General features: G+C 42.7%; 1 protein-coding gene across 1 annotated transcript in view; it reads left to right on the top strand.

Moving 5' to 3' along the window:
- CPLX1 (complexin 1) overlaps nt 1–17384 on the top strand; it is a 128244-nt gene that overhangs the window by 82670 nt on the left and 28190 nt on the right. The window lies entirely within an intron of this gene.

Below are 17384 nucleotides of genomic sequence, written 5' to 3'. Positions count from 1 at the left end.
CTGTTTTAGGAACTTTATTATTATTACTATTATTATTTTAAGAGCCAGGAGAAACTGACTACATTGTGGAGCAAGAAATCTGTAGCCTGTGAAGCTCTATTTTATTTATACAAAGTGATGTTACTATAGGAAAACAGCATGCACAGCCATTGTATATTGCCCAATTTGCGTGCATATACACATAAAGAAAAGTATATATAGAGAGAGAGATTGAACAGACTTTATTTAAGTAAAAAGGTATTTTTTTCTTTGCATATGCAAATGGAAAAAAAAATGAACACAATGGGAACTTTGCAATGTGGACAAAGCTTTACCTCATTCCAGTTTCAGTGGCAGCCTGCATTTATGCTTCTCTGTGTCTAGTCCATAGCCTGGGAAAGTCCATGGTGGACCTACTCTTGTTAAAGGGACTAGCAATGGTTAAAACCGGAATTAAAGAGGCTATTGAGTTATAGCTCATTTGGTAGTAGCATTCACAGTCATCCTGTCACTGAGAAGTCAAATGAATTACGCGAAGGAAGGAAAGCTTCCTACATGCTGGCTGAATCCAGATTTTTCTCATTGCAAAGTTTGTAGACTTGTTTTAACTACTTCCACCAGCACAGCAGACAGCCCACTGTGTGTCTCTGTTTAGGCTTGCCATTCATGCTGGATCTCCAGGGCGGGAACTTCCCAAACCTGTACAAGTGGAACTAAGAACCTGTATGAAGAAACTGATGGCAGCAGGTCTTTTCATTGTATTTCCTCCTGGGCACTCTGTGAAAAACATAATAGTAACAGCATGCATTTATCTCAGAAACACTAAGTAGCTCTGCTTCTGCCTTTTTGTGAGTGCATGTGTGGCCAGCCACATGGTGCTTCTTGTACACGTCAGCCAGCAAGACCACTCTGTACAGAGGAAGGGCTTTTTTATAAGACATCTCCAAAAAACTAATATATATATATATATATATATATAATCACTGCTTTTGAATTACAGGTGGAAAAATTGAGCTGTGGGAAGTGGAACCAATCGCCCCAAATCATCCAAATCATGCAGTGCTTGAGTTGGGAATAGATTTCTTGAGCTGGAGGCCTAGGCCTAGTCTGGAGGCCTAGGCCTAGTTCGACCTTTGTGTAAATGGATTTTCTTCTCTTCACAAAAAAATGGGTAACCCATAGGCTGCAGGGCATGACAGAAGTTTAGAACTTAGGAGTAGAGACCAACGCAGACCCTGTATCACCACCATGTTCTCTTTGCTACTGGTCTCTGAAAGTGGCTGCCATGCCCACTCTCAGCCACTTGGAACTTCCTGAGCCAGTATAGCCAAGACTGGCTCTTGGCTAAATCCCAACAAGGGGATGAATACATCCTGGAAGCAAAACAGCTTATTTGTTGCTCTGAGGCTTTGGGGAAGAAAATATTCTTTCCTCAGCAAAACAAAACAAAACAAAACAAAACAAAACAAAACAAAACAAAACTTAGGATGGTGTAAGATTTCACTAAGTGACTGGAAGAACTCTGAGTTCTTTCCAAAACATTTTCTCAACATCTTTTGATCTGGACTTCAAATGTAGATAATTCTGTCCTGGGTCATGCTGCTTGTGTAAACCTCAAAATGCAGAAGATGGCATGCAGGTAATTTAATCAATACCATTGCCTGTAATAGGTACAGCTACACCAATTTCCCTTCCCTTCCCTTCCCTTCCCTTCCCTTCCCTTCCCTTCCCTTCCCTTCCCTTCCCTTCCCTTCCCTTCCCTTCCCTTCCCTTCCCTTCCCTTCCCTTCCCTTCCCTTCCCTTCCCTTCCCTTCCCTTCCCTTCCCTTCCCTTCCCTTCCCTTCCCTTCCCTTCCCTTCCCTTCCCTTCCCTTCCCTTCCCTTCCCTTCCCTTCCCTTCCCTTCCCTTCCCTTCCCTTCCCTTCCCTTCCCTTCCCTTCCCTTCCCTTCCCTTCCCTTCCCTTCCCTTCCCTTCCCTTCCCTTCCCTTCCCTTCCCTTCCCTTCCCTTCTTCCCTTCCCTTCCCTTCCCTTCCCTTCCCTTCCCTTCCCTTCCCTTCCCTTCCCTTCCCTTCCCTTCCCTTCCCTTCCCTTCCCTTCCCTTCCCTTCCCTTCCCTTCCCTTCCCTTCCCTTCCCTTCCCTTCCCTTCCCTTCCCTTCCCTTCCCTTCCCTTCCCTTCCCTTCCCTTCCCTTCCCTTCCCTTCCCTTCCCTTCCCTTCCCTTCCCTTCCCTTCCCTTCCCTTCCCTTCCCTTCCCTTCCCTTCCCTTCCCTTCCCTTCCCTTCCCTTCCCTTCCCTTCCCTTCCCTTCCCTTCCCTTCCCTTCCCTTCCCTTCCCTTCCCTTCCCTTCCCTTCCTTTTCTTTTCTCTCTTCGAATCAGATGCAAGGGGGTGGGCTTGTACAGTTGTGGGTTCTTTTTTTTTAATGTCAAGCTAATTCAAGAACTGTGAAGGTCACCAAACAGGATATAAAGGTCTGTTCCATTTTTGCTGCAGCCAAAGAGCTTCCTTAACTGCTTAAAATCAGTCATTAGCCACATTATGTCTCTTATATTGGCAGTTTCTTATTTGAGTCTTGAATGAATGGATAACTCACCAGGACTTAATGAGACCAGTGGACTTACACCTACTTGAGAAAGCAGCCTGATGCCTTCGTGGCTCAGCTAATGGATGCATCATTCTTTGCTGTTAAAAGTCATCAGAGCCAGACTCAAGGTTTGAAATGCTGCTGTTTCCTTACAGCAAGATGTGACTGTGTGCCAGCCTCACCATGAAGCTCTGCATCTGTTCTGACATTGCTTTCAGTTTAATCAACCTGGGATTTAAAACTGTCAGGGAGAATTAGTCACCTCATATGCCTGAAAGAAGGATGGTTGGTACAAGGCCAGATCTGAATTCAGGAATGGGACTGGGTGAGAAAGTTTGTGACATGCTTTTCTTGTGGCCGTTGTATGGCTTTTGCCTGCCTTTGCAGTGCATCTTCATTCCCATGGATGCTTGTTGCTGATGGTTAAGATGGGGAAAAAGTAAAGGGTCCTCATCACCCTCTCATGGTGACTCTCAATTCATATAGCCTTCCCGAGGGTCTCAGACCTTAGGAGTTCTCTTTCATTCCTTACTGGCCGGCTCTGACACACTCCTGAGTAAAGCTGTCTTATTCTTACAAGACTCAAGTGCAAGATGCCCAGTCCAGGGTTGCAGACCAGGACAGCCCTTTTGCTGATGCAGGAGAAGGACTGTGGCCTTCCTTTGAACATGTCGGATTCTGAGTAAGAAAGACTGGCAGCTGCTGGGGGAGAAAGTAGGCTATCTGGGGAAGCTTTTGCCCCTTCCATTATTTCCACTGGATGTGGTTTTCCATAGTTCCCTCCTTTTCCTTTCATCACAACACTGAGTTGTGCCTCTGCTGCAGGCATCCTCCTTTGTAAAGACTGTGTGTAAGTATGCCTACTTGCCTACTTATGCTGGGAAGGACAGAGACATAGTGAGGACTCATAGCCTTTTCATTACCTGCTGGGAGGGAGACTTCATAGAGGACGGGCTTTTCCTGAGTTACAAAGGTGGAAGGAAGAATATCAGCTCCAGGATGCTGGATTCAAATTTTCCAGCATTTCCTGGAACTGTTGGCTTGGTCTTCATAAGACCAGCAACCTAAACCAAATATTATGGAGCAGGTACAGTGCCTTTATGCTCTTGGTCCCAGTCAGACCTTCAGGCAGATTCAGAGTAGTTGTAGCCCACTAGAAATTTAGTGCCATAATAAAGCTTAGCTGGCTTTTAAAGCAATCTAACACCATATAGGTCAGTAGAATCTCACCAATCATTTTACTGGTGAGCATATATTTATACATATATAAAAAAACTGCTGGGTTATTTAAATCATGCTCAGGTAATAGGGATGTAAATTTTGTCTCCTCATTAAACAGGCAAAACCTAAATTAGAAAAAAGGATTCTTTAGCCAGAGATATAAACAGAGACATAGTCCAAGCAAAGGCCTGATGTGGGAAAGGCAGCAGATGAATTGCTCCTTGAATTGATCTTTTCATTCACTCAAATGCAGAAAGTATGATGGACCTGTAGTTGTTTTTTTTAATTCAGAATTCGTATGCCTAATTTCACTCTTAAAAATATACTCCAGCAGCTGCCAAGGATGTAAGGCTGTTTTGGGAATGGCAACATCCCAGTGTACCTCTCTTGAGTGAGAGTGGCTTGAAGGTCACAACCAGAGAGTGGTGGTCAATGGCTCTGTGTCCAGGTGGAGGACGGTGATGAGCAATGTCACACCTCAGGGGCCTGACCTGGGACCAGTGTTGTTTAGTGACTTTATCAATAACATAGACACCAGTGGGATCAAGTGCACCCTGAGCGAGTTTGCAGATGCCAGCAAGCTAAGCGTTGCAGTTGATACAACAGAAGGAAGGGATGCCATCCAAAGGGACCTGGACAAGCTTGAGAGGTGGGCCCGCATGAACCTAATGAGATTCAACAAGGCCAAGTGCAGGGTGCTGCACCTGGGTCTGGGCAATCCCAGACATAAGTAAAGGCTGGGAGAAGAACTCACTGAGAGCAGCCGTGCAGAGAAGGACTTGGGGGTGCTGGTGGACAAAAAGCTCGACATGAGCCAGCAGTATGTGCTTGCAGCAAAGAAGGCCAACTGCATCCTGAGCTGCATCAAAAGAGGAGTGGCCAGCCAGGGAGCGAGGTGGTTGTCCCCCTCTGCTCTGCCCTTGTGAGGCCTCACTTGGAGTGCTGCATCCAGGTCTGGGGCCCCCAGCACAAGGAGGATGTGGACTTGTTAGAGCGAGCCCAGAGGAGGGCCACAAGGATGATCAGAGGGCTGGAGCACCTCTCCTTTGAAGACTGGCTGAGAGAGCTGGGGATGTTCAGTTTGGAAAAGAGAAGGCTCAGGGGTGACCTCATTGCAGCCTTTCAATACTTAAGGGTGGCTTACAAAAAAGATGGGGAACAACCTTTGCTTGGGCTGATAGTGATAGGACAAGGTGGAGTGGTTTTATACTAAAAGTGTAGATTTAGGTTAGATATTAGGAAGAAATTCTTCACTCAGAGGGTGGTGAGGCACTGGACCAGGTTGCCCAGAGAAGCTGTGGATGCCCCATTCCTGGAGGTGTTCAAGGCCAGGCTGGATGGGGCCTGGGCAACTTGGTCTGGTGGGAGGTGTCCCTGCCCATGGCAGGGGGCTTGGAACTAGATGACCTTTGAGGTTCCTTCCAACTTGAGCCATTCAATGAAAACTCCTAGACTTTTTTGACACATTATATCTCTGATAAGTCCATGGTGTCTGAGGCATGTTGATTAGTAGGTGGTGCTGAAAGCGTTTCTTTCCTCTGTCTAGTGAGTTTTTTATATCACTGAAGATGCTGTAGGCAGAGCCTACCCATTTAAGCCTTATACCTGGCCAGTGAGGCAAAAGGTTTCCCATTCAATTCTGCACTGATGCGGCCTCACCTTGAGTACCTTGTGCAGTTTTGGGCACCACAATCCAAGAAGGACAAAAAACTATTAAGAGAGCGTCCAAAGAAAGCACTCAGAGATTGTGAAAGGTCTAGAGGACAAGACGTATTAGGAGCGGTTGAGGTCACCGGGTTTGCTCAGCCCCAAGCAGAGCAGGCTGAGGGCAGGCCTCATGGCGGCCTGCAGCTCCCTCATGAGGGGAACAGAGGGGCAGGTGCTGAGGGTGGTCAGGCACCGGAACAGACTCCCCGGGGAAGCAGAGACTGAATTTCAGAAGTTCAAGAAGCATTTGGCCATCGCTCTCAGACACATCGTTTGATTTTTGGGTGTTCCTGTGTGGAACCAGAAGTTGGACTCAATGATCTTTGCGGATCCCTTCCAACTTGGGGTATTCTATGATAAAAGTGGCAAAAAAAGTATCAGAGAGAAGCAGATCGGTTTGATCATGTCTGTGTGCTTGATCCAGCTACTTATCTGGCTAGAAAATCCACACTTGCTGTCTTCACATTTCATGTGCTCTGATTTTGTAATCACAGATTTCCATGCTCTGTAATTTGGAGAGGCAATTAGGTTTGTTGAGAAAGCAGGAAGCTAGCAAACTCCTGCAGTAGGTTGAAGGACAGCACCTTCACTTTCTGCAATCATTCTAAAGTCAAATGACAAACACTGCTTACTTCAAGTTAGTCTCCTATAACATGTAGTTGTAGCTCAGCTGGGGAATCTGTGGGGAGTCTGTGATTTGAATTTAGCTGAATTTTACTCTGTAACTGAGGCTAGGATATTTATGAGAGCAAGACATCCAGGATAGTATCCATCTGTTTGGTGGCTATCCATAACTCATGACCTCCTTGCTACTGCTACAACTCTTCTCCATGGTGTTTATGCTCCTCACAATCTCTGACAGGGGAGATGAATGTGAAAATTTAAATCAGCAACAGAGAAGGATGTTTATGAGGCATGCACAGATCTCCACAAACCATGGACAAGATGCAGAGCTTTCTGGAAATCTAAGGGGAGAGTTCCCTGACCCCACATAGGGTCCTGTCTGACTGGGTCCATTTAACAGAAAATATACTTACTCTAGTTAACTCCTAAAAGTTTGACAGTGCTTTATAAATTAAGAAGTACACCAATGCCTTCTATCCATGTGCCAACTGGTCTTCTAGTATTTTCTTTCTTTGTCCTTTCTGTCCTTTCTAATCTACCCTGTTCTCACCCCTAACTCGTCTCGTTTAATAAAAGAAGAAATAACCTGTATGTACTCTTGAAACATTCTCTCAGTCAGTCTTGATGTGTGGTTTTGTTCTTCATGTGCCTTTCTCTCACATCTTGACAGAGGTGGCAGATTTTGGAGGAGGAACTGAGAACCACAGATAAAGCTGAGAGCTGCAAGAGGGGCTTTATGCTGAAGTCTTGCTGGAGAAGTCTGACTTGGACAGGGAGAGGACAATGGACTCTCATCTCTCTACAGGCATTTGAAAAGTGGTCATCTCATCCCAAGACCAATGGATTTTCATGTAGGAGAAGTATGCAGGTTCCTTATCTGTTTTTTAGGGGTAGTTGCAGAGGAAAGTAATGTAGTGGTGTTAGATTTCAGTGCATGGTGAAAAAGTCCGGTCCTCCTCAAAAAGGTTTGCTAGGAAAGGTGATTTGTAAACAGAAAGAAATTGAAAATGGCTGGTCTGCTTTTGGATGAATGGACACTTTTCTGTCATTCTGACTGGGTGTTTGGCAAATGGTTTCAGAAGATTCTGTGCTGCCACGGGCTTTAGTTATGTATTTGGGTGTAAAGGGAGGTAGGGGCAGCTTCAGGGCTTCACTTCAGACGGGTAGTGGGAGAATCTCAAGTCAGAAACTGCCAGGGTATTCCCAGGGTCCTGCAGGGGATCTGACATTGTAAAGGAGAGAGGAGGAATCTAACTGACTCAGGACTGCTCTGGAGGTTCTTTTGCTTGACAGGGGTATGTGGTCCCTTGTTCGAATTTTCATTTTCTCACAGATTTAGCATTCAGCTTAGTTTGACAGGCTCACTAAGTGTCAAGGAGAAAGGCCTGTCACTTATGCTAGTCATAACCTACCTGTCACTCTGGTATGTCACATTAGAGCCTGTGTAAGAGGCACTCTGCACTCTTGTAGAAGCTGGAGTGACAAGTCTGTTCACTGAGATTTTTGTCAAGAACCTCTGAGTGAACTTGGTTGGCAAGTGCAATCACAGTGATGGGGCTGAGGATTACTGAGGGAGAATTCAAGACACCAACGTTTTTGTTGATTTTTCTAACCCACCCTCTGGCTGGTCACTGGTGCTATTTACATAATATGGTCAATTCATATTCACAGCACTGTTTTTTTAACTCTGCTTGCCTCACAAATGCAAAATCAGATTAAAAGCAAGCAGACAAACAAACAAAAAAACAGAAAAGACTATGTATGTTCATCTCCTTTCACTGACTGGTCCTGAGTTTCTGGAGGGCAGCTTCCCCTGCAAAATGCAGCTACTCCTGAGGAGTAAACCTGGGATTCAGAATCCTGAGAGCAGTTACAGAGGCATCAGGCAAATGAGAGAAGGAAGGGTGCTTTGCCTTAGATTCACTAGTCCCACACTGTGTCAGATCTGACTTGCATGAAAACTTTTTGTCTCTTCTTTTTGATTTAATGATCCACATGACCACATGAATCTAAGAGGTGCAATAGTTTGAACCCATTAAACTCATTTAAATATTCTTAACACAATTATAAAACCATGCCCTTCATAAAACTTCTTAGGCAAAAGTTTTTTATGCTTGGTGACATTGTATTTTCCAGGAAGTGTCACTAGTTGGACAGTTCTGAAACATCTTTATTTGCAGTGCCAGTCTTTTTGACAACCCTGGTTCTTTTCATATATCGTTCATATATATTATTAAGGAAGGCAGTGAAATCCTGGCAGGAGATGGTAGTTCGAACCTCTTCTCTGACTATTTCTATATCATATATCTTGGCAAGTGTCTTAATCACAGAACAATGCCAATGAGAGCACTGGCATAACCGCAGTGCCTTAATGCATAGTACCAAAGTTCATAGATCATAGATCATAGAATCATTTAGGTTGGAAAAGACCTCTAAGATCATCTGGTCCAACCTTTAACCTAGCAAATAAAAGGAATTAGTTGTAGTGACTGGGTTTATGAAAAAAAATCTAGAACCTGGAAGCAGGCTACTTGCTGTGCTGAAGCGGAGCACCCTTTTAGTACACTATTGCTGATTTATAACAAAGTTATCTATGATCTGTCATCTGCTGTTATTAAGAATGCCCAAAAATGAAAATATACCTCAGGCTTAGTGAAAGGATTCATTTGACTGACATTGACTTTTCCTCCAGTGGCCTGAAGTAGAAGAAAGGAATTTGAAATTTTGTTTCATTACCTTAATGTTGAAATTCTGGATCTTCCCCCCAGCCTGATGTGAAACAGAGTTGAGGATCCACTTATCGATTTACTGGGAGCTGGGGATAACTCAGGTGCAGAGAGGCCACTATATTTTGTCTTCCCTAATGTTACCAAACAATATGAAATCCATTCCTACATCTCACACATATACTCTGTAAGCTTTGAATAAACAATATAACTCTGCTTTATTAGGAGAATTTCTTGATATTTGCTCAGTGATGGCTCAGAAACAACTTGGTTGAGTCCTACATTGTTGTGTACATATGTGTTTGTATGAGATTCTGACAAAGAAACCTGAAACACAAAGTTCAAACCTTCTGTACTGTGTAGGCATTTCTTTGAAGGAATTTGGTGAGAACTGCATAGGTTAAAACCATGTCTCTTCCTAGTAAAGCTGTCTTGTGACAGCGCTGCTCTTTTCCTTTTCCCGAAGTCTTTTGTAATCAGAGCATCATGATTGTGAAGTAAAGCAGCTGCTTAGAAGATACTAAAGATGTCACAGCTCCTCTAATTAAAATCAGACCTGAAAGCTCTCAAGTGTTGACAAAGTGAAGTAATAGTTATTAAGGCACCTGGGTTTAGCTGCAAGAATCTAGGTCTCTCCAGCTTTACTGTAATCAAGGGCACAATGAACAACTTCAAAAGATGAATGAAAAATCAAACTAGAAGCTGCATCATGGGATGCCTATGTAAACAGACTAATTCATAAGTTTGTGCAGAACTCACAGAAGGCCACATTGGATTGATTTATCATGATTTTGATTAACAAAACATGGCACTACCTTCACAAGTCTGATTAAATCAGGTAATCTGTGTACTTTCTAAAGATTATGCTTTCAAGTGCAGTTCTCCCTCCTGTATAAGCTGACAGTATTACATGCAATATTGTCCTCATCACACTGACTAAAACGTCTGATGGCTCCTGGTTTACAAAATCAGAACTCAAAGGCAAGAACCTCAGTTACGGGTAGTGATTGGGAGAATCTAAGAGTCTTTACAATGTGCAAAATACAATGAGTACCACCCCAAGTAAGCAGCCTCATGTTTTCTGAAATAGATATAGTGGTGCTGCTTTTATTACAGGGTGAAAAGTGAAGTAACACATAGGAATAAGGATAAATTCTCTTCCAGTGTGGCCTGGAGAAGAGTCTTTCAGTCACAAGTAGCAGCTTGTCTTCTGTTTCCAGCAACTGACTGAGTTAGGGCTGTAAGATGGTTCACTTAGCCACCACAGTCCCACATGCACTTAATGTCAGGGTTTTCCCTGTCCTGAGTACACTGCAACAGGGGTGTGCCAAAATGAGAGAAGCAGCAGATGCAGAGGGTAGATGTGGTATCAGCTAGTTATATGGCAGCCTGGGTCACAGGCTGGTGGCTGGTTTCCTCTATGGGGCTTGAAAAGTTGGTCTGTGATACTGCAAGGAGTTGTCTGGCTCCTCTGCTTAGCCAGTTGCCTTTAACTGGGAGGCAGAACATTTTAGGAAGATGATAGCACAGCTAAGAGCAAAATACCATGTGGTAGAGAAGTGCCATTAATGATTCTGCTGCAGATTTCTGCCATAAAAACGACAGCAGAACTTTAAGGAGCTTTTCCACTGGGAGGGCCACCACAGAGCATGGCAAGAACAGGTACAAGCTTCTTTTAAGTTTATGTTTCTTACCAGTTTGGGATCCTACAGCAACCCTTGCCTTCCCCTCTCCCTTCACCCCAAGAAGAAAAATATGTAACACCCCAATTAATTCCAAGTCACAGTAGGTTGCTGATTAGAAGGGCAAATAAGATAATTATGCATGTTTTTTTCAGCAAAAAAATAGACTAGCTACAAATTAAAGTAACTGACAATTTTTATTTGGAGTTCTTAAACTGCAGAGAAATGTCTTACAGTATTTAATTTGTTTAAATGTAAATTTATAGATTAATACAGGAACAATTATTGTTATGCTAATCACAACATTTTTAATCTTTTCCACTAACAGCTGATTTTCCCTTTCTTTTGTTTCATTTGTGTTATTCCCTGTTCCACCCCCCTCGTCTCCAATACACCACAGAATAAACCTCTACAGTGTTCTGTTCAGATTCCCATCCTGTAAGAATCGGTGTGTTCTGATTCTTTGTTCTTATCCAAGGAGAGTATTCTTCAGGAAAAACGCAGGAGTGCTTTGCCATGGATGTTGCATGTACTGCAAAAGAGGAAGCTTTGCATTGCTTTCTGTGTAAATATTTAAACCCTTTTTGCGTGTGGTTGTGTGCATGGAGTGGTTGTTTTTGGTTTATTTGACTTAAGATATCAGCACTTCTGCTCCATGACTGCTTTTCACACAGCCTGTACATAGCTTTCCTTTCTTGAAACAATATCACTAAATGTCAGCTGATAAGAAAATGTCAGAACCAAATATTGTATGTAATATCATAGAATCACAGAATCACTCAGGTTGGAAAAGCCCTCCAAGACCATCTGGTCCAACCATCCCCCTACCACCAATGTCTCCCACTAAACCATGTCCCTAAGCACCACGTCCAACCTCTCCTTGAACACCCCCAGGGATGGTGATGCCACCATCTCCCTGGGCAACCCATTCCAATGCCTGCTGCTCTTTCTGAGAAGAAATGTCTCCTCATTTCCAACCTGAACCTCCCCTGGCACAACTTGAGGCCATTCGCTCTAGTCCTATCACTAGTTACCTGTGAGAAGAGGCTGACCCCCAGCTTCCCACACCTTCCTTTCAGGCAGTTGCAGAGAGCAACGAGGTCTCCCCTGAGCCTCTTCTTCTCCAGACTAAACAACCCAAGTTTCCTCAGCTGCTCCTCACAGGACTTGTGCTCCAGGCCCTTCACCAGCTTTGTAGCCCTGCTCTGGACATGCTCCAGGGCCTCCATGTCCTTCTTGTAGCGAGGTGCCCAAAGCTGAACACAGTACTAGAGGTGTGGCCTCACCAGAGCAGAATACAAAGGGACGATCACCTCCCTGGCCCTGCTGGCTGCACTATTCCTGATACAAGCCAGGATGCCGTTGGCCTTCTTGGCCATGTGGGCACACTGCCGGCTCGTGTTCAGGTGAGCATCAATCAACACACCCAGATCCTTTTCCTCTGCACAGCTTTCCAGCCACTCTGCCCCAAGCCTGTAGAGCTGCATGGGGTTGTTGTGGCCAAAGTGCAGGACCCGGCACTTGGCCATGTTGAACCTCATCCCATTGGCCTCTGCCCATCGACCCAACCTGTCCAGGTCCCTCTGCAAGGCCTTCCTACCCTCTGGCAGATTGACACTTCCACCCAACTTGGAGTCGTCTGCAAACCTACTGAGGGTGCACTCAATTCCCTCATCCAAATCATCAGTAAAGATGTCTTTCATGATCAGAAACATTCACTGTATATGAAATGAGGATGACAGTCTTTTCTCTGTTTTGTCTCTTTAAGTCGTGGCTTGAATTATTTTTTGTGCCATTAACTTATGCAAATTGAAGCAGCAAAATACAAAAGTTAAGCCACGATTTAAAGGCATTCCCTACATTAAAAAAGGAATTAAATATGTAAGTGGTGGTAAATCTCTCGCAGCTGTTCCCGAGGCCAGTTGTGCAGATGCTGGTCACTCCCAGTCCTCTGCACCTTCCTTGGCAGGAGGCTTGTGCCTGGTATGAGCTGCTGGGCTCTGCTGTGTGCGGGAGTGGCGTGTTACTGGCAGAGCTGAGACAAAACAGCGGGTCTGGCAATACCCCAGATACTGGCGATACCTCAGCATTGCCATGCTGAGACTTAAAGAATCCTTAAGTTGTAATTCAGACCATGAGCATGATACCACGGTCTCCTTCACCTGTGTAAAGTTGGGAGTGTGTGCTCCTCCTATGACTCTGCTGACTCATGGATGCTAGGGATCAGTTTCTGTCCATCTTTTGTGCTCTGTAAAAAAACAGTAATAGTGTTCATAAACCAATGTAAGAACTGTGATGAAATCAAGTGATGAAGTGATGAAATACCAGTTCACCGGGGCATTTCTACCCTGCTGGGCCTTGGAGGTGTCCGGAGTTCTGTACATAGAGATGTCCACAGAGCTCTGGTGCAGGGAAGCAGCTTGGACAGTGTTCCACCTTACTGTGTCTGTGGTCTTGACTTTCAAGGAACAGAAAAATTCTTACCAGTGAGCCTGTAAGAGTAAATGTAGTGAGCCTGTAAGAGCCTGTAAGGTAAATCCTTGTTGGGCTTTCCCCAGCACCATGGGTTGACATCTTTGGGCACAGGGGGAAGTTGACAGGGCTTTCTGAGACAGCTTTCAGGCAAACAATCCCAAATATTTTTGAACTGATGTTCTCATGCTTCGTACACAAGATGGGTTCTAAATTGATGTCTGCTATAGCTAACTATGTTGCAACAACTGCACAGCCAGCTCTTCGAGGTCCTAAAATACTTACCTAGAAAGTGTAGAAAAAATGTGCTCATCATGGGATACCTCAACGAGAGTGAAGTATGCTGCAAGTCTGCTTCTGCTGGTGCTAAAAGCATCCTTGGAACTATTTTTCCTAGCTTAAGAAGTATGGCTCTCACAGGGGAATTCTGTATTAGGCCTCATCTTGACAGATAAGTAGGAATTGATTTCAGGAGTGAAAGGTGGTTCTTAGATGCAACTCTTCATGGCTTGAATATATTTGCAATGCTAAGTTTAAATAAGAAATTAACAACTGTTTGGTACCTCTGATGGGTGGCTTTAGGAAGTCCAAAACAGTAATGGACAGAATGAGCTGAAAGTTTATATTTAGAGTAGGAAAACATAGTCATTTGATACCAATAAAAAAGCTTTATCAGGTGTATGCCCACATTATAATACTATATTAAGTCTTGGTAACCTTAGGGGGGAAAAAAACATGAAAAGAATTAAAAACAGGAAAAAAACACTCGAATGAAGAAATTGAGGAAGAATAATACAAGCAAGATGGTAAGAAGTCCAACATTTATAAAGGGAGAAAAAGAGGAGAAGCAGCAATTTAGAACTGGTAGAACTAAAGGCAATAAAATGCTTTTTTTTTTTTTTTAATGTTGGGAAAGAATAATCCCAACAACAGTATTGATCTGCAATTAACTGAATGCTGCAAAACTTAATAATACTGGAAAGTGCCAGCAGTGGTCTTTCTTTTTTTTTCCTTTTTTTTTTCCTTTTTTTTCCTTTTTTTTTTTCCTTTTTTTTTTCCTTTTTTTTTCCTTTTTTTTTTTTTTTTTTTTCTGGGAACAGGAGAAACAAACAATGCATGTAAGGTGAAAATTTAAAAGTTGATAACAGCCAAAGATGATAATAGCTATGACACATGAAAAGAGCAAACTTAGGTGACTGATTAGTGTAGATACTAGACATTGGGCCCATGAGATTGATAGAACAGAAAAGGAAATGCCAATAAGATGATACCAGTGAGCCAGTATTTTGACAGACTCAGGCTGGAAGACAGAACTGATTCTTGTGTGTGGTTGGAAGTTTGGTTCATAATGTTACATTAGAAGACATTCCTTAGGTTTGGCATAATATCACATCTGAACTTCTAACCTTAAGTACATATTAAATGGATAAAGGTGTTGCAAACAGTATCCTTGTCAAATATGTAGCATCTCACTAAGTCTTGTGAAGGATTAGTCGTTGGACCTGGACTAGTGTAGGTTTTTACTAAGGAGATAAAGAGTCATGGGTGTAAAAAGAATAGAAAATCTGTTTCCTTTTCTGCACACCAGAGTAAGAGCAAGAAATAACATCCCATGAAAAACTCACAAGTCATTTTCAATAACAAGGCTGTGGGCAAAGTTCATTCCAGCCAACAAGTGTGCAGTTCAGTGGTGAAAAAAAAGTAGTTCCACTACTTTCAAAAATTGCAGTTTACTCAGAACCATTGTTGAATTTCATAAAAATGAAAGAAAAAGAAAGAAAGAAAGAAGGAAGGAAGGAAGGAAGGAGGGAAGGAAGGAAGCAAGGAAGCAAGGAAGCAAGGAAGGAAGGAAGGAAGGAAGGAAAGAAGGAAAGAAAGAAAGAAAGAGAAAGGAAGAAAGGAAGAAAGAAAGGAAGAAAGAAAGGAAGAAAAAGAAAGAAAGAAAAAGAAAGAAAGAAAAGTATAAAAAAGGCAATCATTGGTAAAACTGTATTTCCACCAGTTGGAAATTGCTTTCCATTCTATCAGATGATTAAAGACAAGAATGAAACACTTCATTGTGCTTTAGATGATGTTAGGGTAGGAACATAGCTCTGCTTGCTGAGAACTCCACTTCACCTAGCTACCCCTAAGCCATTGATGCTGCCAGAATCGAATCATCAAGTTATGGAAAATCCGAATGGATTTCAGGTTGTTTGCTCTCCCCTCTCCTGGCACAAGTGTGGAGAGGGAAGGGTGTAAAAGCTTGCAAACTCTCTGGACCAAATTCTTCCTCTCTTCTTAGGAACAAACAACTGCAGGATGAATTTTCATCTATAAAGACAAATTTATGCTGACTGCCTAAAGTACATCTCTGTTTTGCTCAATGGAGCATAGCAAATCTGAAGCAACATTGCTGTTAAGAGAGAAGAGCATGTACCGTGGGTACCTCTGAAAGTCCTATCTACTGATTGTCAGAGGAGGAAGCGTTGCTGAAAATGGCGATGTTGAAGACCTTTGAAGAAAATCTGTTAATTTGAAAGACATTTTATTTAGTAACTGAAGAAACGTATGTTTCTGTCATGACGAAATGGTCCTATCTCTGGAAATACTCTTCTTCAATATTGAAAAAGCTCTTCAAAAGAGGATTCATTGTTGAGAGCAAGTAAAAAGACCACTGTAGTGGAAAGCCTTAATTTTAGTAAAACAGATCAATTCAGCCTCTGTTTGGAACTCATTTTCATGCAGTACAGCTTTTTTTTTTTTTTCTTTTTTTTTCTTTTAATAAAGAGGAATTTCTTTGAGGGAGAAAATGATCAAATGTGCAGAGCTTATTCCAAAACAGCAAAGGTATTGTACCCTTTGAATTTTTGTTAATGCTAATAGCAAAACTACCATTCATTTCTGTGAATAAGTTTTAAATACCTAGTCATAAAGAGCTCAAGACATCAGAGGAAGGAGACAAAATGTTAACCCATGACATCAGCAAGGTGACACAGTAGGTTAGTGGCAAACCTGAAAAAAATCCATGTTCCTTGAATTTCTTTGTCTGCTTAACTGTAAGACTTCAACATCAGAAGGTAATCCTCCTGATTACCAATACAGAACAAGAAAAGAAATCCTGTGGAGACACTATTCATATTTTAAAGAGAAAGGTAAAATTATCATGTGCTTTAGACCCTGGCAGACTGTGCAAAACAGTCTGCCTTGTGCAAATGCTCTGCAGCAATTAGCAGAGCAATTTTGATAAAATACATTCAGTTTAATAAAGATGAGGAAAAGAAATAAGAGAGTCCAAAGCCTGATCCCCTGCTCAGAGAAATCAGTGAGAGGCATTCATAGGCATGGATTGATCTGTTTAGGAGCATTAAGTTAGCTTGATACGTATGTTGAAAATAATCATATATGAAAAAAAAGTAAGTTTATAGTTTGATCAGAATACCCAAAACAATAAATTAAAAATGTTTGCAGTGCCTTCGAGATATATGAAATGTAAATTAGTAGAGGGCATTGATGTGGTTAACACACAAAGGGGTAAGCATAGCAATTGGAAATAACTGCATCTGGTACATTCCCAGAATAGAGAATTAGAAACACATCTCTGACCTGTAACTTCTGACTGATGCAAATAAGCTCAGTTAAGTCTCCTTCTGACAACGAGGCTTAACTCAATCCTAAAGACTAGCGTGCTATAACACAGGATATTTTCATGTTTATCTTGTGTGTATTTCATGAAGTTTTGTGACCTTTTATTTATTCTCTAATTATACATTCCAAAATCATTTAAAAAAAGAGCTTACATGTTTCTATGCATTTTTATTCCAATAGTAAACAAACAGTAGTCTTTACAAGCACATACTGGGAAACCATTCACAGCACATTTCAGTTGCTTGAAAAAAAAGACACAGAAACCAAAAGAGGGATTGTGAAGAACTGATTTTACTATGTATTGAAAAATCACTTAAAATTTTTAATACAGCTTGAAGACTGAAAGCACACAGAATGGGAAGACCATGTACAAAAGCAGTTCCTCTCACTGTACACTCCCCCAGCTCTGCACTACAGCTTTGAGAGACAGAAGCGAGTTAGCAGACATGTCTCCCAGGACTCAGATTCTTTGCTACAGCACAGGGGTGGGGTGTTGCCCTCTGTGTTAGGGAAGGGATTGATTGTGAAGAGATGCCTCTGCGAAACAGCCACAGACAGGCTGAGAGCCTGTGGGTAAAAGTTAAGGACCAGACCAATAAAGGGCACCTTGTGGTTGGGGTCTACTACAGGCCACTTGATCAAGGGGAGGCTGTGAATGAGGCATTCTTGCTTCAACTACAAGAAGCGTCACGCTCGCACACTCTGTTCCTGATGGGGGACTTCAACCACCCGGATGTCTACTGGGAAAGCCACACAGCAGGCT

The sequence above is a fragment of the Anser brachyrhynchus genome (assembly GCF_964034855.1).
Source record: "Anser brachyrhynchus genome assembly, chromosome: Z".
Classification (NCBI taxonomy): Eukaryota; Metazoa; Chordata; class Aves; order Anseriformes; family Anatidae; genus Anser; species Anser brachyrhynchus.
This window is presented reverse-complemented; position numbering and strand designations above follow the sequence as displayed.